This window comes from Periplaneta americana, chromosome 1, assembly GCF_040183065.1.
Source record: "Periplaneta americana isolate PAMFEO1 chromosome 1, P.americana_PAMFEO1_priV1, whole genome shotgun sequence".
In the NCBI taxonomy this organism is placed as follows: Eukaryota; Metazoa; Arthropoda; class Insecta; order Blattodea; family Blattidae; genus Periplaneta; species Periplaneta americana.
The window spans coordinates 43212044-43234898 of NC_091117.1; the positions used below are offsets into that span (position 1 = coordinate 43212044).

The 22855-nt window shown below is 35.9% G+C and overlaps 1 protein-coding gene across 2 annotated transcripts in view; it reads left to right on the forward strand.

Moving 5' to 3' along the window:
• The window catches only part of LOC138694940 (uncharacterized), a 413472-nt gene that overhangs the window by 223226 nt on the left and 167391 nt on the right, over window positions 1-22855 (forward strand). Inside the window, exon 1 of one of the 2 annotated variants that reach the window (XM_069819158.1) lies at window positions 12022-12107. The exons of the other annotated variant lie outside the window; for it this stretch is intronic. The gene's annotated coding sequence lies outside the window, so the exon portion shown is untranslated. Of the gene's footprint in view, window positions 1-12021; window positions 12108-22855 lie in introns of those variants that run through there. 2 annotated transcript variants of the gene reach the window in all.

The window sequence follows — 22855 nt, forward strand, 5'->3', positions numbered from 1 at the left end:
TCTTGCTGAAATTATCTGGAGACTACAAATTTTCTATGCCTCTTATTTTATCAGTAAGTAATACCATTTTATCTTTCCTTAGGAACTGTAATTTTTGCGCTCTCTCAAGCCAATACTGAAGACAATGACACATATCAATATCTACACTACACCGCCATTAAGTATATGAAAAAGACCCAACCCCACTGGTTTAATAAGTATAAAAATATTTCATTTTTAATAACAATATTATTATCTTACTTAAGTTTTGTAGTTATATATAGGAGTCAGGAAAAATAATTCAACTAAGAAAACTACCACCTATAACAGCTGTAACTAGTAAACCTAATATCCCCTTAATTATATTAAATCTATATTCACCTATATTATATATACTTAATATATTAAAATTCACTCAGTAAATTATAGAAATGAAGATCTAAATTAAGATATTCTCTACATTTATTTACATAACCTCAAAACGTTTCACTTTCACGTCATCAATATAGCATCAATATTATGTACAATTAATGAAAAATAGACGCATCTCGATATTAACTATAATAATATTTAATTTCTAATGGTAATAAAGTCATCAAACCACCTCAAGTTTTGTAGATTTGAATATCCAATACACAGCTGTACTTAGAAAATTATACACTGCAGAATCAGTTTTTAATAAGAAATTGAACTGAGCTCTAAATATGTCGGCAATCCTGCAGATTATGGCCTTCGTGTAATAGCCTATTGTTTATTGTAGTGTGTGTTTTGTTCTGAAATTCAATCAAGTCGGCCGTGATTGAATAAAATTAGTTCTCAAAACTGACAACAGATGGATTTTGGAAAATAGGAAAATGATGTAGGAAAATTGACATTTCACTGAAAACTACTACTTTTCCGAAAAACTTTGGATGCAAGGCATGAAAATGAGGGGTCACTCATTAAAATCAGTTCAGCCGTTTTCCCGTAATTTCCATTACCAGTTCAGATTATGCAAAATGAAGGACGTAAATATTGAATTAATGTGCGTAATATAGGCCTAGTACAAAATAACGCAGAATTTTGAAAATATAATTATTAGGTAATAAATTAATAATTTCATATACAACCATAAGAACGTTTATATACACAATGCACTTTATATGCAAAGAGGAACGAGCGATTTGGCTCAGACGGTGACATTTGAGACTTACATTCGAGAGGCCCCAGGCTCAAACCCCGTGCCTAGCCAATCTGAGTAGGGGTTTAAATGATTTTCCTCAGTCACAAGGGAAAATGCCGGATTGGAAATTTACATAGCATGATTCATACCGTCTCTACCACCAATATCATAAAGATGAAGCAAATTCTAAAACCATTTACATGAATATAGACTATTTATAACACACTAATAGAAAGAGGAACTTAAAAGTAGTAAAACACGGCATACTTAATGCTCAATGATCTTACACACGCGATATATTAAAGCGTGAATAAATAAACTTGAAAAAAAAAAATGAAAAGAAAATAGAAATAGTAGGCTTAAGTGTATGATTAAATGCAAAATATGGTACCATTAAGTGCGGAATAGTACATTATGCAACGAGCCTTTATTGGTAGTAATTAATAAGCGAGTATGTTTATGAAACGAGCGCAAGCGAGTTTCATAATTTTCATATGAGCGTACATTATGCAACGAGCCTATAATGGTAGTAATTAAGACGCGAGTATGTTTATGAAACGAGCGCAAGCGAGTTTCATAATTTTCATATGAGCGTCTTAATTACCATTATAGTCAAGTTTCATACGACTGTTTATGCTCGACCATATTTCCAACTTGAAAGTATTCATAAGTATTCATGTTATTCTTATCTGACTGAGGACCGGAACTGACCTTGTGCAATACCTCGTAAATTAAGAGATGTGTGCATACGCGAAAGTATTAATTTTTTTTCTAGAAACAAATGTCCACATTGACCTTGATATAATCTAGAGTAAAATAAACATTAATCTTGATATAACCTTGAAATTGAATTAGATATTGAAAAACGAGATGACAAATTGAATTTATTTGAATATTATTTACAATTAACGCTAATTATTATAGTAACAGAACTGACTTTATTTCAAATATAGATGATTTATTGTGCAATTGGTAAATAAATTTGCGGGAATGTGCTTTGTGAAAGGCTGGAAGATGACGGTGAATTGATGTTAATTTGTGTGGTGTTTTTTTCGACTCAGTTTAATATTGCATTTGAGATTTCAGTATTATTTTGGATCGATTCTTCAACATAACCTTCTGCGACAGTATTGGATTTCCTGCCTCCATGACGTTTCAATGTTGTGATAACGGAGAATAATCGATACTTGCGCTTTCATATTGCTACAATGATAATTTCTGATTGTTGGAACACCTGAACTTTAATGAATAGGTGTACTTTAATGAGGTCCATTAAAGGGCTGCTCCCATATGTATAATTACTACATTTCGGAATGGTCGAGCATAAAAGAAATTAATAAATTAGTGAATGAATTAGACGTAAATTATACGATTTTTAAAGTCATCTATACTAATAATAAATCTGTAGCCGAAATTTTTCTGGTAATTTTCGATTTTCCAAAAATAATTGGTCCTAACATATATAATTAACCACCATGAAACCGAAAATCGCAATTTTGAAATTTTTGTTTGTATGTCTGTCTGTATGTTTGTTACCTTTTCACGCGATAATGGCTGAACCGATTTATATGAAAATTGGAATATAAATTAAGTTCGTTGTAACTTAGATTTTAGGCTATATGGCATTCAAAATACTTTATTTAAAAGGGAGGTTATAAGGGGGCCTGAATTAAATAAATCGAAATATCTCGCTTATTATTGATTTTTTGAGAAAAATATTACATAACAACCGTTTCTTTAAAAATTATTTCCGATAAGTTTTATTCTTTACAACATTTTAATAGGACTGATATTTAATGAGATAAATGAGTTTTAAAATTAAAATAACGCTATCTAAGACGGTGCAATGAATTAAGAACAAATGACTTCGTGTATAAGGGGCCTTGGACAACAATAATCGAAACAGGGGCCTTGGACATCAACAATCGAAAGCTATTAAACATAGCCTACTGAGAATGTTTCTGTGTTTGTATGAAGTAATATCAGAAGCTCGTAAATTAACTGATTTGTATAAGTAATTATTATTTCACCATTGGAAACTGTAGTTTCTCTAGATGGACATAATGCTATAATGTTATTACAGTAACGTCTGAGTAAATCGAGGACAGGTAAGATAGCTTCTTATGCACAGAAAATTTGATAGGCTATTTTGTACATTCGTTTTCTGTATTTCTTAAAATAATATTTATGTACACCCATTTTAATCTCAGAGAATTAACGAACAACGAGAGTGTATTGATTTAGTATGCAGTAATAGCACGTTAGCTTAGCAATCCATTATTTTAATAATTCATATTTTAACTATCCTCAATTGAATCGTGTTAAAATACATAATATATATATATATATATATATATATATATATATATATATATATACAATAAATGCAGTGCAAAAAAATTGGGTAATATGCGAAGCAGATTATCTTGTGCTGTTGTAAAAGTTGTTCCCTGGATCAAACGTCCTATTTTAATTATGTAATTACTTTATATTTATTTGTAACAGGTGCAGCAGAGCGCACGGGTACGCCTAGTAGAGTATAAAGGTATTTTTGGCAATGTTTGACAAGGAACCAGGAAATATCTTACTAATATAAAAAAATGAGTGTCTCCAAGGTGACATTGTATAGTTCCAAAACCCGACATTTGCTTTCTAAGTGGTTTAGAGAAAAAGCCAAGAAACTATCTGTAGTATTTCCAGTGTTGAGATGTGCAGGAAATTTTTATAATAGTCTTTAATAATAAAGCTGAGGATAAAATTACATGTTTGAACTAAAAGTATGTATTTTTGTAAGAGTTATTAGATTATTAAATATGAACATGTCGTGTTTTGGAAGTAACTATTGCATATGTCGGATTTTGGAACTAACAATAAAACATATGTCGGATTTTGGAACTAACAATAGAACTTAAGTCGGATTTTGGAAATTCTAATAACATTATTTCCCATAAATAATCCACATTTTATACTAAAAAGCTATTAATTTTATTGAATCCATGGAATGTAATAAACAATTGTCATTTATTTATATATATCATCAGAATATTATATTAAACCTTCATTAAGTGTACGTTTTAAATCCTGAATTTTTTTTCTCCCTGTGGTTCACAGGTAGTCTATTTTCTTCATCCTCATCCTCGTTATAAATACGGTCAGTAATATTCTTGCAATATTCCAAAGTTTCCATGTCTCTCCAGTTATCTTAAACATTTCTTTAAGTAATTTGTTAACATTACTTAGTTCTTCCTTATAGATTATGCATGTGTTTTTGTGCAAGTGTGATTTTTCCATCCAGAGCACGTTTTCCCCTTTTTCAAAATCCTTTGTACAAATTTACAATTCTTCTATAGTTTTGTTCACCCCTTACCGCAAATCCATTTTTAGTCCTTTATCTTGATTCTTTTACAGAATTTTAGTTTGAAATGCCAGCCATTTGGTGGCTTCAAAACAGTTTGTATTCTCGTTTTCCAGTCATAAACTGGACAGTCTATATTTAACTTGTTTATGGTGTCATTGTTGACGATATTACAGTAATCTTCGGATTTCATAATGTTCATCTTCTTTGCCTCCTTCTCAATTCCATAAAAATTCTATCCGATGGTATGGAGGAAATGGAGTGACTCATTGCACCTAATTGTTCGATGAAGTCTTTCATAGCATATCACTTTATTTCACATTTCTTGCTACATGTATCCTCTTCTCTTCTTTTTTTACTGGCGAAATTCCAATTTTTAAATGCCACTTAAATACAAGTCCCACCCAATTCTTTGACACTTGCAAGATTTTTAAGCAAGTTTGTCGGTAAACTGGTAGAACACGACCTGCTCCCATCCCCTGATGTCTCACTGTTCTGTTAGCAAAATATGTTTTAGGATAATCAGCTGTTGTATATTCAGTATGAATTCATCTTGAACCAACTTATTGGGGACGCTGTAAAACACTTTGTAAAAGTGGTTGATATCACGCTGAGTTAGGAAACTTCATTGGTTTATGGGTAAAGTTTTGAGTTCTGAGAGAGTAGCGACCAATAATCAGTACAAAAAATTATCAAATACAGGCAAGCATCGCACAATCACTGTAAAGACAAACATTACAGTTAGCATAAAACTTAACTTCCTATCCCTTTTGTGCGTTTTGTCTAGTTCTTTGTATCACCGACTCTCCTTCCGTGCCCAGGCTCTGAAGGCGAAATCTGTATGTGAGATTCTATGAAAATTTTACTTCTATAAGAAGCTCACACAACACGTCAACACGTTGTGAAAATCTGCACAGCTCTGAAGTACCAATATAATGAAGCATATTCTTATTCAGCTAAAGTTCCATTGTCAATTTTCCCAGTAAGTTCTGTGCACTGAAGAATTATGATATTCTTAAAAAAATCACACACTTTCTTTGTCTTGAGCAAAGATGTAGACTTCTGGAACGTTACTGCCTTCATAGTTCACACAATGGAAGTGTAAATGTCGGACTTTGGAATAAACTGCTTATGTCGAGTTTTGGAACAATACCTTAACAGAATAAGTCGGGTTTTGGAAAAAAACTCCATATTTTAAAGCTTGATTTATGTTAGAAATATCGAGTTTTTGAGGATGAAATAGTGTTTTTCCAATGTATTTCAATCCAAAGATATAAGAAATGATCGTAACTCATTTTTCATAAAAATGGCAGATGTCGACTTTTGGAACTGTACACATATCGTTATATGTTTGATACATTTCGAAAAATTACGTTGAGTTTATTATGTTGTTTATATTCGTGAACTATTATTATTCAAAAGACATACTAATGGCCGCGTGCACCATTCTCGATCATCTAGCCCGTTTATCAGAAATCACGGAAACATGGTTAATTCTTGACAATGATCAAGTTACAGATGCGGTGCACCGACATTTTCCCTCGATCAACGCAGTACCGTCAGCTGACGGTACGCTCGCTTGAGAAGAATCTTCTGAGCGCTATGTTACCGCGTATAAAACAACGAACGAACGAACGCACTCTGTCAATTATCGTTTCGTTTTTGTTTGTCGGACTGCTTCAAACATCCTCGAAGTTTTCAAATAAGTTTCAATAATCATGGAAGAAAAAAAGAAAAGAGCACTGGGAATTCTTTCAGAACTCGTCAGCAATTTTGCATCCATATTAGAGAATAAAAATACTGACGGAAGTTCTCTAAGAGAAAAGCAGGCTACCTAGTTGGATTTAACCTCACAATTCAACACGAATTGCACGTGCTTACATAATTCCGCATAATATGTAACGTAATTTACACAGTGGTTATTTCATATTATTGATAATAATTAGGAAAATTTCAGTATACGGATACCGCACTGACAATTATCTTGAAATAGGCTACTAAAAAGAGTAGATTTGTATGTGTTTGTCGAATGCTCATCATCTTGCTTACGAAAAGACACATTTCAGTGCCAGTAATTTATTTGGGAAAATTTCAGTATACGGATACCTCGCTAACAATTATATATATAAAAAAAAACAATTTGTGTATGTCGAATACGCATCATCATGCATACGAAAAGGAAGTTTTTAGTGGCAATTTATTTTGTGTGCACAAGGTTGGAATTTTGGAGTAAGAGGGAAAGGAAAGTATCCTTGTTCTGAAATTTATCCATTTATTTTGTGTTCACAAGGTTGGAATTTTGGAGTAAGAGGGAAAGGAAGGTATATGTGTAATTTCTCTTAATTCAAGCGTAGCAAAATAACCTAATTGTCCAAAATGTCATGTAGGTCCTAATAGTTTCAAACGGCAAATCTATAGCAAATAATTGATAATCTCGCATTCTACAAAATGGTCATTATTTTTACTATATTATTACCGGCATAGAATAACTACTTTATTATTATGTTAACAAAATTGGACAGTTAGGCCTAAATAATATTTTGTCCTCAAGTAAAGTCCCGATCTTCCAAAGCAGAAACATACCGTATATAAAACATAAGTTTATTTTGAGGAAAAAAAAAAAAACATTTTTATTATTCATCTACAAACTTATTCTTTCTACATTAAAACCAATTCTGTTATTTACGCAGTGATTTGCGTGTTCAAGATAAATCATTTCATCTCCAATTCCACCAAGTACGTCAAATCGTGCCGCCATTTTGGTTTTCTCGACTTGACCATGTTCAATTCAAGATAATCGGTCCCACACCCGTGATTAAATTTGATCACCATCAACTCGCTTGTTTAACTTTGATCGAGATTGATACTCCGCAAATTGGCGTTGAAGATGGTCAAGTGCCGACTTAACCATTGTCAAATTTTAATCGAGAATGGTGCACACGGGCATAAATGATTGTAATAATTTACCATCAATAATGTTTAACGGGGGGGGGGGTCCGCCGAGTTAGCTCTGTGGTAGCGCATCTGTCTCCAGACTAGCTGGCCCGGGTTCAATTTCAGGCGGGCTGAGAAATTTTCATGTAAAAATGGGACTAGAAGAGCTGGCGGTGCAAATCTTATAATCACTGAATTGTGTATCAATATTCCTGGGTTAAATCTCAAATCTCTCCGCAATGCATATGAAGAGAAGGCATGTGTCACTGTTGATAGTGATTCGTCCATCGGATGGGGAAGTTAAGGGGTAAGGTACAGCTTACAGCAGTAACATTTTTGGAAATATTCAACATTTTTTTCCTCCACTATTGTATTTTCTACAATAATGAAAACTGGTATGTGTAAAACACTGTCCTTCTGCTATATGAAAAAAAAATATATTTTTACGATTAGAAAAAATTATATATACTCGTATATATACACACACAAGAAATTTCATCACAGAATGTTGGATAGTTTTTGAGTTATGTGGGAAACGCTTCATCACTGCACAGTGAACTGAATTTTGAAAAAAAAAAAATGTAAATAATTTTTTTAAATAGTAAAAATATTTTTTTGGTATAGCAGAAAGACACTGTTTTACACATAGTAATTTTCATTACTGTACAAGATGTAGTAATGGAGCAGAAAAATGTTGAATATTTCCAAAATTTTACTGCTGTAAGCTGTACCTAAACCCTTAAGCCTGTCGGCCCCCTTGGTGTAGGCTACGTGCCGGCACCGGGTTTCCCCTTCTCCCTTCCTCATCTTCATAATCATCCTCACCCATTCCCTGCGTTAGACTTAAAGGAATACTTACACATACACTCATCCTAGTACACGACATAACTCTTCACAGATAGACATCATGCACAACGTGGCTCGCCGAAATAGTGTGCAATTCGAAAATGGGTCAAAGTCCTGCCTTCTATCCACAGTATACGGAACCAGAATGACGCAAAGTGAAGTGGGGAGGCGTTAGGCTTATACACCCACTTCTGAAAAACTTACTTATTATTGAAATTTGTTGGAGCTATTTTATTGAACGCATATGCAGCGATGCATAAGTAATGTCATAGCAACGAAATGTTATGTATTTTCCCGATTTTATTAATCCAGAAATCGATATTTACTCCAGGTCATGAAATGTTATTTATGAGACAATTTCATAAAGGTTCTCTTTTTGACACAAGTGTAATCATGCAATGTTTTTTGTAGGATAGTACAAATTTGCATAAAATAAGTATTTGAAGTTGGAGAGGTTATAACATCTAGATATCATGGTCGTCTAAACTCAGAACCATTAAGAAATAAGTATCCTTGGAATAACAGCCTGGTTTACGCTTTATTCATGATCACGATTTCATGGCCGTCTAAACAGGCCATATAATCAACAAAGCTGTTAGGAAAAGTTCAAAGCTAAATCTTGTTGTATATGAGTACTACAAATGTAACTTCGGAATAATACGGGTTAAAGTGTAAATATGAATGTAAAATTTATTACTTATTTGTGGTATGGGTAATGGCCTATATAGTAATGAAAGGTCGAAGTAATGCAATACAGTAGAGCGTCTCGTTTAGGCACAGTGAAAACGTAAACAAAGTGCTAGTAACGTGTGGAGGGAGGACGAATAGTACAATAAACACGAGGGATGCACAAGGTTTTAGTTACAACATTTATGGTGGAGCCTAAACGAGACGCTCTACTGTAATTTCTTACTGAATGATATGAAATGATATGATATATATTTAATGCCATAAAAAAATCATACAAGTATTGGTGCACCTTCACATTGCTGTATACAGGTACTCACCCTAACTATACTTACATTTACATACTGTACCGTTGTCAAAGCATATACATGATAGTCCTTTAGGTACCCTAATTAACTGTAGCTTAACTATTAGAACTAGAACTTCGTTACTACATATTGGTATTACAATTACAGCTATGTCCCTTCAATTGTAACCGCGCAATAACGGACAAATTTTTTCATTTTTTCAGTCAGTATCTGGGGCATCCTATTGACACAGATTAGTCTTAACTGTTATTCGTTTTACAAGTCGATTGTATAATACTACCACCTTAATCTTTATTACAGTTCATTCACATATTTCTAATAACAATTTCGCGCACATTTCCGCTATTTGGATTCTCTCGACCAGATCACGTCCTTCTCTAGTGTTCGGACCATTCTAGCACTCTTTCGATTATTTCATTTGTCCCCATCCCCTAGCAATATAATTATTTAAATCCACTTTTTAACCAATTACAATTTATCACATTTTCACCAATATTGTTATTCCCTTCATCACAATTAACACATACAATGAAATTACTTTTTAATCTTCATAAGAAGATCATCTATCTTTCCCGTTTTTTTCTTTCTCTTGTTTAATTCCCCTATTAAGTAATTTTTCCCAAATGATACCTGTTCTAGTAAACCAATTGCTGTCGAAGTTCCCGGGTTCTGGCAGCTTCCCTCTGTTGACGCACTTGACTCCCTCCTTGAAGATTCTTGATAGATCCGATTTCTTCTACCATCTGTAGATTTACTATGCAACGTACTCGTAGCTTGGACATCGATCTCAGGTAACAGCTGTTTACATGTTGAACTATTCGCACTCTTCCTAAATACGCTGGGTTGCTGACGTTTGCGTCTCCCCTCGTAATCTGCTGATTTCCTCGCATTCTTTCCTCCCGTGTTGTTTCTCTGCTCTGTACTGAAGTCATTGCTCTGTGTTTCTTCTGATCTCCTTGTCTTTAGTATCCAGTTATTGTCTGATTTATAGTTTCTCTGGCAATAATCTATCCTACTGAATGAAGATTATGCATTGAATATTACATTTTCTTTGGCAGTGCGTAAAATGAATAGCAGTGTGTGAAGTGATTACTGTTTTATGAACGCTACCCTTCAACTTTTAACGCTCTTACCTTACGTTAGCATATCTACGTTTCAATTGGTATTAAAAACATGTTCTTATTCTTCGTGTAAAGAGAAAGTGAAAATAGTACGAAAAGGTCAGAATTGAAGGAAATAATAAATATGAAAAAGAAAAGGAACAAAGAAATTACAAGAGTGAGAAATTAAAACACTGAAAGTGAGGAAAGGAAAGAGTCGAGGTCGGATAAAATAAAATAGAAATGCGCTTTCCTGCCTGTCTGAATTTGCGCTCGGGTGCGGGTTCGATCCCCGCTTGGGCGGATTAATTGGTTGGATTTTTTCCGAGGGTTTCCCCAACCGTAAGATGAATGCCACGTAATCTATGGCGAATCCTCGGCCTCATCTCGCCAAATACCATCTCGCTATCACCAATCCCATCGACGATAAATAACCTAGTAGTTGATACAGCGTCGTTAAATAATCGACTAAAAAATACAAATTTAGAATTCTGTACAGCACACTTTTTCCGTTATTATCTTCACACTATAATCAAACAAGAACCTATGTTACATACCTAATGCCTTTGTTGTTTTGCTGACAGTAAAATTTTGTGTGCTTTATATAATAAGCCCAGACAATTTTGTATGTGTTTTAACAGTGTGAAATCTTAGCCTCATCTGTACCACCTCTGCTTGTCTGTTAAATTTATCAGCGGGGATATTTGGAAAGAAAGCGGAAGGTTATTCCACCAATTTAAGTTCATTCGTAAATTAAATATATGATAATTTTAGAGACGTAACGCAATTTTAGCATATGACATGGCTCTTGTTTTCAGTGAAATTATGTTGTGTGAATTAAAGGAAACTAATTAATTCCTAGTTGTGAAAAGAAATACTTATAAACAGTTGATGGACTAGCCCCCATATATTTAATGCTATTTTCTTAAAGTGGAATCCTCTATAGTTGCATCCTAATAATAATAATTATTTATTTATTTAATCACTAGAATTAATTACATCACTTACTGTTAACCCTGTATGTGTATAGTAGAGGCAAAAAAAAAAAAAACCGCACCGACTCTTGTAGCTGATTTCAGAGTCACAGATTCAAATTTTGCTAGTCACAAAACAGATCCATTTTGTATAATTAATTGTAACAATGAAATTTATTGCATTTGTTCGATTCTTACCGTCTTTTGTTTCCTTCAGTGCCTCAAACATACAGACAAAAAAAAATTGAGTTTTTTATTTTCATCTTGCATCAATATTACATTTCAACCTCTATTCGGCAAAGATAACTGCGTATTTTTACATTAAATAGCAGTACATACCTCTCGTTTCACTATCCATATAGAAATTACCAGTTTGACACAATTCACAGCACAGGTTTCTTTTGTATCAGCTACAAGGGCCGGTCAGGTTTTTTTTTTGCCATTACTGTACAGTTGCAATAGAAGAATCGCAACATGTGACCTACTGTTAGGTTTAGCTTAGCAGCAGATGAAATATTAATCTTATTATGTATAATATATTTATATGCTTCCTGTATCTGCTTGCCACAGATTTAAATTGCGTTACTTGCCCGCGCATCACACGTGAAGCGTCCTGTATCTTTAGAATAATATTGTGAAGTTTGTGCTATTGAAATGTATTTTCTGTTTCTTTTCAGGTAAGTCTCTTCAGTTTCATTTACAACCCCACTAGCTCTTCTTTATTTGTTCTAACTTAGGCGTAATATTGAAGAAAAAATTTCGGTGAGTCATTTAGTATAAATATTCTTCTTTATTCATTTTATATGCATTACATTAATACACCAATTTGCGTATTGCATTTTCTATTAATGACATTTTGTTGACTATCTATAGTGATAGATGTGTTTAACATATGAATATTCTGAATCAATGTCTGTTAATATATTTTGAAGTTTTAAATATTGTGCTTCACGGTTCTCTAACTCGTTATTAAGAATATTCCGTAATTTTAAAATAAAAAAAAGGATTATTATTTTAATTGAACTTATAATATTTATTTAATTAGGAATGTAATGACGGCAATTCAGTTACTGTTTCCTCTTGGTGGACTTTGTTACTGAATCTCTTGGTGGGCTTTTTTACTGTTTCCTCTTGGTGGGCATTGTTACTGTTTCCACTGTGTGGCCTTTGTGACTGTTTCCACTCTGTGGCCTTTGTTACTTTTTCCACTGTGTGGCCTTTGTTACTGTTTCCACTCTGTGGCCTTTGTTACTTTTTCCACTGTGTGGCCTTTGTTACTTTTTCCACTCTGTGGCCATTGTTACTGTTTCCAATGTGTGGCTTTTGTTACTGTTTCCACTGTGTGGCCTTCGTGACTGTTTCCACTGTGTGGCCATTGTTACTTTTTCCACTATGTGGCCTTTGTTACTGTTACAAATGTGTGGCCTTTGTTACTGTTTGCAATCTTTGGGATTTGTTACTGTTTCCACAGTGTGAACTTTGTTACAGTTTCTACTGTGTGGCCTTTGTTACTGTTTCCACTGTGTGGCCTTTGTTATTGTTGCCACTGTGTGGCCTTTGTTACTGTTGTCACTGTGTGGCTTTTGTTACTGTTGCAACTGTGTGGCCTTTGTTACTGATGCCACTGTGTGGCCTTTGTTACTGTTGTCACTGTGTGGCCTTTGTTACTGTTGCCACTGTGTGGCCTTTGTTACTGTTGCCACTGTGTGGCTTTTGTTACTGTTGCCAGTGTGTGGCTTTTATTACTGTTTTATTCATTGTGTGGCCTTTGTTACTGTTGCCACAGTGTGGCCTTTGTTACTGATGTCACTGTGTGGCCTTTGTTACTGTTGCCAATGTGTGGCCTTTGTTACTGTTGCCACTGTGTGGCCTTTGTTACTGTTGTCACTGTGTGGCCTTTGTTACTGTTGCCACTGTGTGGCCTTTGTTACTGTTGTCACTGTGTGGCCTTTGTTACTGTTGCCACTGTGTGGCCTTTGTTACTGTTGCCACTGTGTGGCCTTTGTTACTGTTGCCACTGTGTGGCCTTTGTTACTTTTGCCACTGTGTGGCCATTGTTACTGTTGCCACTGTGTGGCCTTTGTTACTGTTGTCACTGTGTGGCCTTTGTTACTGTTGCCACTGTGAAGCCTTTGTTACTGTTGCCACTGTGTGGCCTTTGTTACTGTTGCCACTGTGTGGCCTTTGTTACTGTTGCCACTGTGTGGCCTTTGTTACTGTTGCCACTCTGAGGCCTTTGTTACTGTTGCCACTGTGTGGCTTTTATTACTGTTTTATTCACTGTGTGGTCTTTGTTACTGTTGCCACTGTGTGGCTTTTATTACTGATTTATTCACTGTGTGGCCTTTGTTACTGTTGCCACTATGTGGCTTTTATTACTGTTTTATTCACTGTGTGGCCTTTGTTACTGTTGCCACTGTGTGGCCTTTGTTATTGTTGCCACTGTGTGGCCTTTGTTACTGTTGTCACTGTGTGGCCTTTTTACTGTTGCCACTGTGTGGCCTTTGTTACTGTTGCCACTGTGTGGCCTTTGTTACTGTTGCCACTGTGTGGCCTTTGTTACTGTTGCCACTGTGTTGCTCTTGTTACTGTTGCCACTGTGTGGCCTTTGTTACTGCTGTCACTGTGTGGCCTTTGTTACTGTTGCCACTGTGTGGCCTTTGTTACTGTTGCCACTTTGTGGCCTTTGTTACTGTTGTCACTGTGTGGCCTTTGTTACTGTTGCCACTGGGTGGCCTTTGTCACTGTTGTCACTGTGTAGCCTTTGTTACTGTTGCCACTGTGTGGCCTTTGTTATTGTTGCCACTGTGTGGCCTTTGTTACTGTTGTCACTGTGTGGCCTTTGTTGCTGTAGCCACTGTGTGGCCTTTGTTACTTTTGCCACTTTGTGGCCTTTGTTACTGTTGCCACTGTGTGGCTTTTATTACTGTTTTATTCACTGTGTGGCCTTTGTTACTGTTGCCACTGTGTGGCATTTATTACTGTTTTATTCACTGTTTGGCCTTTGTTACTGTTGCCACTGTGTGGCTTTTATTACTGTTTTATTCACTGTTTGGCCTTTGTTACTGTTGCCACTGTGTGGCTTTTATTACTGTTATATTCACTGTGTGGCCTTTGTTACTGTTGCCACTATGTGGCTTTTATTACTGTTTTATTCACTGTTTGGCCTTTGTTACTGTTGCCACTCTGTGGCTTTTGTTACTGTTGCCACTGTGTGGCTTTGGTTACTGTTGCCACTGTGTGGCTTTTATTACTGTTTTATTCACTGTTTGGCCTTTGTTACTGTTGCCACTGTGTGGCTTTTATTACTGTTTTATTCACTGTTTGGCCTTTGTTACTGTTGCCACTCTGTGGCTTTTGTTACTGTTGCCACTGTGTGGCTTTGGTTACTGTTGCCACTGTGTGGCTTTTATTACTGTTTTATTCAATGTTTGGCCCCTGTTACTGTTGCCACTGTGTGGCTTTTATTACTGTTGCCACTGTGTGGCTTTTATTACTGTTTTATTCACTGTTTGGCCTTTGTTACTGTTGCCACTGTGTGGCTTTTATTACTGTTTTATTCACTGTTTGGCCTTTGTTACTGTTGCCACTGTGTGGCTTTTATTACTGTTTTATTCACTGTTTGGCCTTTGTTACTGTTGCCACTGTGTGGCTTTTATTACTGTTTTATTCACTGTTTGGCCCCTGTTACTGTTGCCACTGTGTGGCTTTTGTTACTGTTGCCACTGTGTGGCTTTTATTACTGTTTTATTCACTGTTTGGCCTTTGTTACTGTTGCCACTGTGTGGCTTTTATTACTGTTTTATTCACTGTTTGGCCTTTGTTACTGTTGCCACTCTGTGGCTTTTGTTACTGTTGCCACTGTGTGGCTTTGGTTACTGTTGCCACTGTGTGGCTTTTATTACTGTTTTATTCACTGTTTGGCCTTTGTTACTGTTGCCACTGTGTGGCTTTTATTACTGTTTTATTCACTGTTTGGCCTTTGTTACTCTTGCCACTCTGTGGCTTTTGTTACTGTTGCCACTGTGTGGCTTTGGTTACTGTTGCCACTGTGTGGCTTTTATTACTGTTTTATTCACTGTTTGGCCCCTGTTACTGTTGCCACTGTGTGGCTTTTGTTACTGTTGCCACTGTGTGGCTTTTATTACTGTTTTATTCACTGTTTGGCCTTTGTTACTGTTGCCACTGTGTGGCTTTTATTACTGTTTTATTCACTGTTTGGCCCCTGTTACTGTTGCCACTGTGTGGCTTTTGTTACTGTTGCCACTGTGTGGCTTTTATTACTGTTTTATTCACTGTTTGGCCTTTGTTACTGTTGCCACTGTGTGGCTTTTATTACTGTTTTATTCACTGTTTGGCCTTTGTTACTGTTGCCACTCTGTGGCTTTTGTTACTGTTGCCACTGTGTGGCTTTGGTTACTGTTGCCACTGTGTGGCTTTTATTACTGTTTTATTCACTGTTTGGCCCCTGTTACTGTTGCCACTGTGTGGCTTTTGTTACTGTTGCCACTGTGTGGCTTTTATTACTGTTTTATTCACTGTTTGGCCTTTGTTACTGTTGCCACTGTGTGGCTTTTATTACTGTTTTATTCACTGTTTGGCCTTTGTTACTGTTGCCACTCTGTGGCTTTTGTTACTGTTGCCACTGTGTGGCTTTGGTTACTGTTGCCACTGTGTGGCTTTTATTACTGTTTTATTCACTGTTTGGCCCCTGTTACTGTTGCCACTGTGTGGCTTTTGTTACTGTTGCCACTGTGTGGCTTTTATTACTGTTTTATTCACTGTTTGGCCTTTGTTACTGTTGCCACTGTGTGGCTTTTATTTCTGTTTTATTCACTGTTTGGCCTTTGTTACTGTTGCCACTGTGTGGCTTTTATTACTGTTTTATTCACTGTTTGGCCTTTGTTACTGTTGCCACTGTGTGGCTTTTATTACTGTTTTATTCACTGTTTGGCCTTTGTTACTGTTGCCACTGTGTGGCTTTTATTACTGTTTTATTCACTGTTTGGCCTTTGTTACTGTTGCCACTGTGTGGCTTTTATTACTGTTTTATTCACTGTTTGGCCTTTGTTACTGTTGCCACTGTGTGGCTTTTATTACTGTTTTATTCACTGTTTGGCCTTTGTTACTGTTGCCACTGTGTGGCTTTTATTACTGTTTTATTCACTGTTTGGCCTTTGTTACTGTTGCCACTGTGTGGCTTTTGTTACTGTTGCCACTGTGTGGCTTTTATTACTGTTTTATTCACTGTTTGGCGTTTGTTACTGTTGCCACTGTTTATTTTGTTACTGTTGCCACTGTGTGGCTTTTGTTACTGTTCTATTCACTGTTTGGCCTTTGTTACTGTTGCCACTGTGTGGCTTTTGTTACTGTTGCCACTGTGTGGCTTTTATTACTGTTTTATTCACAGTTTGGCCTTTGTTACTGTTGCCACTGTGTGGTTTGTATTACTGTTTTATTCACTGTTTGGCCTTTGTTACTGTTGCCACTCTGTGGCTTTTGTTACTGTTGCCACTGTGTGGCTTTGGTTACTGTTGCCACTGTGTGGCTTTTATTACTGTTTTACTCACTGTTTGGCCTTTGTTACTGTTGCCACTGTGTGGCTTTGGTTACTGTTGCCACTGTGTGGCTTTTATTACTGTTTTATTCACTGTTTGGCCTTTGTTACTGTTGCCACTGTGTGGCTTTGGTTACTGTTGCCACTGTGTAGCTTTGGTTACTGTTGCCACTGTGTGGCTTTTATTACTGTTTTATTCACTGTTTGGCCTTTGTTACTGTTGCCACTGTGTGGCTTTTATTACTGTTTTATTCACTGTTTGGCCTTTGTTACAGTTGCCACTGTGTGGCTTTTATTACTCTTTTATTCACTGTTTGGCCTTTGTTACTGTTGCCACTGTGTGACTTTTATTACTGTTTTATTCACTGTTTGGCCTTTGTTACAGTTGCCACTGTGTGGCTTTTATTACTGTTTTATTCACTGTTTGGCCTTTGTTACTGTTGCCACTGTGTGGCTTTGGTTACTGTTGCCACTGTGTGGCTTTTATTACTGTTTTATTCACTGTTTGGCCTTTGTTACTGTTGCCACTGTGTGGCTTTTATTACTGTTTTATTCACTGTTTGGCCTTTGTTACAGTTGCCACTGTGTGGCTTTTATTACTGTTTTATTCACTGTTTGGCCTTTGTTACTGTTGCCACTGTGTGGCTTTTATTACTGTTTTATTCACTGTTTGGCCTTTGTTACAGTTGCCACTGTGTGGCTTTTATTACTGTTTTATTCACTGTTTGGCCTTTGTTACTGTTGCCACTGTGTGGCTTTTGTTACTGTTGCCACTGTGTGGCTTTTATTACTGTTTTATTCACTGTTTGGCGTTTGTTACTGTTGCCACTGTTTATTTTGTTACTGTTGCCACTGTGTGGCTTTTATTACTGTTTTATTCACTGTTTGGCCTTTGTTACTGTTGCCACTGTGTGGCTTTTGTTACTGTTGCCACTGTGTGGCTTTTATTACTGTTTTATTCACTGTTTGGCCTTTGTTGCTATTTCCACTTTGTGGCCTTTGTAACGGTGTCCTTTTAGTGGGCTTTGTTAATGTTTCTTGGTCAGGATTACTTGGGCGGAATTGATTTAGAACTTCTTTGGCAGGAATAAAGATGTTCTCGAGGCAGATTAAAAGTTGTTTGGGGCTGTAAAGAAGAATAATGATAATCTCTAATATAGTTCCAGTTATGAAACCACTTGTTTGATGCCAGGCAAGCATAATTTATTATGTTCCTGTGTCCATTGAATAAAATAACTTTTAAAGAACTCAGAAGTTCATTATCATCCTCACATAAGTCTGCCATCGGACTCTGACCTGAGCTACATTAGTTCATTCCCTACACTCACACCCCACCTGCCTGAAATGAATATTAATATTAAGATCATTTGTTATTAATTTTAATGCTAATGTGTCCATATTTAAAAAATAAAAAGTATTCTTATTGCTTTTCACTACACCTCAGAATAAAATGAATTACAATGGATTTTGATATAATTTATACAGTTATTTAATACTGTGGAATTTAAGGTCTGTCACTACTTCTCTGTACATAGTGCATGTGTTTTCCTACGAAGCGGTCCGTGGTTCAATTCTTGCCGTGAGTGAATTTTTATCTTCATTCTACGGGGCTTCGTACTTCACCTTTTTCTTGCTTTCAGATATTCAAATGATGAAAATCTCATCCAGAGAATTGGCGTCAGGGAAGGTTCCCAAAATTCTGGCTGCGTTTCCACGTTGGATGGCTATTCCTATTCGCTGTCGTAGGTAATTGTTGCAGTGAGGGCCTCCCCAAATCGACCCTCACAATTATTAAAATTGTAACTCACTTTCTTCCATTTTTCAGGAGAAGCAATTGAAGTTTTAAAATGATCATGTAAATCAGTGTATACAGATAGTAACAATAAGATTTTACATACGATTGTGAAGGTTTGGAGCTACAATGATAGTGCTGGAAGAAAGAGAAACATTTTAAGACCATATTAACTAGCATAACTCGAAACCATAAAAAATTGAGTTACAATGTTAGTACTTGGGAGAGTCGAAATGTCTTCTTCTCTCTTGCCTTGCAACTAAAACTCTATATGCAATTCTGGATTCGCCCCTACGTGCTACATGCCCTGCATATTTCAAACGTCTGTATTTAATGTTTCAAATTATTATTATTTATATTTTGGATTTTTGACAACTGCTGTTGAAACATTATAAATATCTGGTAGAGAACTCGCTACTCAACACTAATAATATTATTCACAATATGAAACGTTTTAAAGAGGAAATTGAGAAACTTGTATGCAGAAGGACGGAAAAGGACTCACCATCACATAAATAAATAATACGTAAATTTGCAATGATTATTATTGCATCTCTAGTTCGAAATATAACTTTGGTTTGTATAGCCAATTAACACGAGATAAAACTAACTTAATACGTATTCTGAGTTATTTCTCTCTGATCAACTGTACTGCCTAAAGCATCAAACGGTCATTGTACTGTCCCTTCCCATCACGTAAATATATCTTACTGTGTAGTTGAGTGAGTGGATACGAATACATTTTCCAACCCAATTTGTAACTGAATTTTTAATAAGACAAGAAGAGTAATGCGTGTGACGACTGACCATGAAGAACGAAGGCCAACCAGCAAACTCCTGGCTTGACGTTCACATTGCTGGGTAGAGGTGGACGATCATCCAAGTATAGCAGTAATGAAGTTGTTTTGTTGTTAAGGCGTTATAATAGAAACACATAGACGTAGAGAGATCGGAAACCTGGAATTATTTCTGGTCCACTGCAATACAGGAATGTTTTCGTCGCCATAAGCCTCAGTTATACACACGAACAAAACGTTCGAGAACTATCGAAATAGGAATCGATTATTAATTCGGCGAGTCTACACATATGTTTGCTTTTCAATTATATTGTGTATATAATTTGAACTGGTAATGGAAATTACGGGAAAACGGCTGAAGGCATTTTAATAAATGAACCCCCATTTTGAAGCTTGGAATCCAAAGTTTGTAAGAAAAATAGTAGTTTTCAGTGAAATGTCAATTTTTCTACATCATTTTCCTACTTTCCAAAATCCATCTTCTGTCAGTTTTGAGAACTAATTAATTGCATTTCAGAATAAAACAAAACACACACTACAATAAACAATACACTATTACACGAAGGCCATGACCTACAGGATTGCTGACATAGTTATAGTTCAGATGGCTCAGATTGTTTCACATCATAATGCCTATATGTCGATCTTAATTTGTGCAATTTTTTGATAACATATAAAAAATAATTTACAGGTCTGATTCTCTGGTCTCTAGTTTTACGACTACAGCTGTGTATTGGTTATTAAGAACTACAAAACTTAAGAATGTTTGATGACATTACTACCATTCAAATGAAATATTATTATAGTTAATGCAACACATAATGCTATACTGATCATATGAAAGTGAAACCTTTTGGGATTTTATGTAAATACACGCAGAGAAAGAATATTTTATATTAGATCTTCATTTATATAATTTACTGAGTAACGGCTATATATATATATATATATGATTCCGAAAACTATAAAACTTACGTAAGGTAACAGAAATTAAATACTTTTATAGTTATTAATCACGTGGTGTGGGTCTTTTCATGTATTTAATGGCGGTGTGATATATATATATATATATATATATATATATATATATTTATTTATTTATTTATATGTCTGAATCTGTACTTTTCCTTGGTAGTAATTGAGTCATGCTTCCTATTTTAGCTGCGTCTTTAAACTACGTCAAAATTAATTTCATATTTCTTTGGTTTAATCGATTAGATTATTTGTGATCGCTGCCAAGCATATTTTGTTGTATGGAAAATAGCAGGCCATTTCACTTCTTGCTACCGTGATGAGTAAGTTTATTTCCCGCAACCAGCAACGAATGAAACACTGAAACTGCTAACGATTTACGATGGACAATTTTATTTAGGGTGCATATAAGATTCTACAACACTTGCGATATCATTCGCCTCCTTTTCCGCATCACAGCAATAGATTCCTCACAACAGCCTATATTACAGAAAATATACGGGATAACATTCATTGTTACACAAATTAAACCTGCAGCATTTGGTAGATCAGTGTGGTCTGGAGGAAGCGCAAAAATTACAGTTCCTAAAAAAAGACCAAAAGGTATTACTTACTGATGAAATAAGAGGCCTACAAGATTTTGTAGTCTCTTGATCATATCATTAAGATCTCTTAGTGGGAAAAAGTGATTCTGCCCTCTACATTTCAGGGTAGTTCACGAAACATGCAGCAGCTATATCAAGATGCTAAGTCTTTTGTTCAAAGCATGACAAATCTTACATTTTCTTAACTTTCACCTACAATCCGCAATAAATTGAAACATCAACTACATTACTCCCATATGAAAAAATCGCTGGTCTTCCTGACATTGTTACTTGCGATTTCGCATTGAAACTCGAGAACTGAAGACGGACATGTTCAAGGAAATGTATTTGGCATAAATAACATTCAGAGGGAGTATGTTTCACTATTATGGAAGAAAATAACTTTCAAAATGTCTGGTATTTTTCATTGAAAATAAATCTGAACAATCGAACATGCCATAACTAGATTTAACGAAATTGGTCTCCACATAAACATAGATAAATACAAATGAATTTCTGTTACCAAAGGACTTCTGAATTACAAATCACTTGACTTAATTTGTGGCCAAACAATTCCGTCAATTGTCCCAGAAGAAAATATAAAATATCTCGGTGTAAGTTACCACACTTCTACTGTATTTGATGCAGTCAAGTGTATGAAAAAATTGAAGAACAAACTAGATATACTTGCATCAACTCCTCTATTACAACACCATCAGAAATATTCTGTATTATGCAGCTACATCTGCCCTACTTTCGTTTATCAGATTCAGACACCACCACTCAACAAAATTCCAGGCAAATTTCTTTCTGATGCCGATGTTCTCATTAAAACCACATTGAAGGAAATACTCCAGCTCCCACCGATACGCCAGACAACATGCTTTATGCTGATAGAAAATAAAATGAATTGGGACTCTTTAAATCTAGCTGGGAAGCTTTTTTGCAGCATATCAATGCATGTCAGAGCTTACAACGATCCCAAAATATCCATGTCAACACTTGTCGCAACTTGTTTAGTGAAATCAGGGTTTTCTTAAATAAACTTGGACTTCAATTATCATCTCTTCTGATTCACTTCGAGTGAAAACATTGAGATAAGAGCTCAGGGAGCAAGTATTTCAATTTTGGTGCTCTTTAAATCAGAAAGGGAAAGGCGTCATCCTCTATAAGAAGTTCACTCCCGCCAATAAATGGATCCGACAACCCGATCACCTCACTAGCAGTGAATGGAGGCTAGCTCTTAAAATGACAGCTAATGCTTGTCCGCTGCGTGCTATACCAGGAAGGTCCCGAGACAGAAACCACTGTCGTCGTTGCGTGAGTGAGATTGAAACTCTTGGCCACGCTTTGGGTGCCTGTCCTTTCAGCGAGACACTGCGGAACTCTAGACATCACAAAATCAGGTCCATGATTACCGAAGCCTTGAGGAACAAAGGTCCACTGTGCACGAAGAAGTCCATGGCATCTCTCAAGAGGGATCCTGTCAGCGAATTGACATCCTTGCCATTTCACCCGACTCTATATCCGCCTACATTATCGACCCTACAGTCAGATTCGAGGCACAGGAACAACAGCCCGCTGAAGCCCACGCAGAAAAATGCCGAATTTATGAGCCCACAGTCCCATTCTATTTGGAGAAATATCACCTCACCTCCATTGAAGTAGTTGGACTAATGGTTGGCGCTAGGGGCACAATACCTCACCTCTTTGTCAGTTACTGCAAGAAGTTGCAGCTGAACAATGACTTCATTCGTGATGTTTCCCTTACTGCTATAAGAGGATCACTTGCCATTTTAAAATATCAC